This window comes from Phalaenopsis equestris, unplaced genomic scaffold (assembly GCF_001263595.1).
Source record: "Phalaenopsis equestris unplaced genomic scaffold, ASM126359v1 Scaffold234963, whole genome shotgun sequence".
NCBI classification, from domain to species: Eukaryota; Viridiplantae; Streptophyta; class Magnoliopsida; order Asparagales; family Orchidaceae; genus Phalaenopsis; species Phalaenopsis equestris.
The window spans coordinates 24,804-25,115 of NW_018252857.1; positions in this window are offsets into that span (position 1 = coordinate 24,804).

The following is a 312-nucleotide window of genomic DNA, read 5'->3' on the forward strand; positions in this document are numbered from 1 at the left end:
GCTTAATAATATTATCCTTAAAATTTAAGAACCCCCCCCAATACACAACATAGAGTTAGGAAGGTTTCCAAAACTTTACTTTTCCAGCTCTATATACATAAATGCTCTGACATGCATTTTGAGTTTCAGGTGGTGGAACGAGAAGACTCGCCAGGTACACTTTTACAGTTTTTAGCGTTGTTCTTCTTGTACTTTCATACTGTACCTTTACACCTATGTTAAACAACGATGTCACCCTGCATGAAAACTAAAACCATTAGGATAGCCACATACCCAAAACCAAAACTAAAATCAACCAAGATAAAATTCACA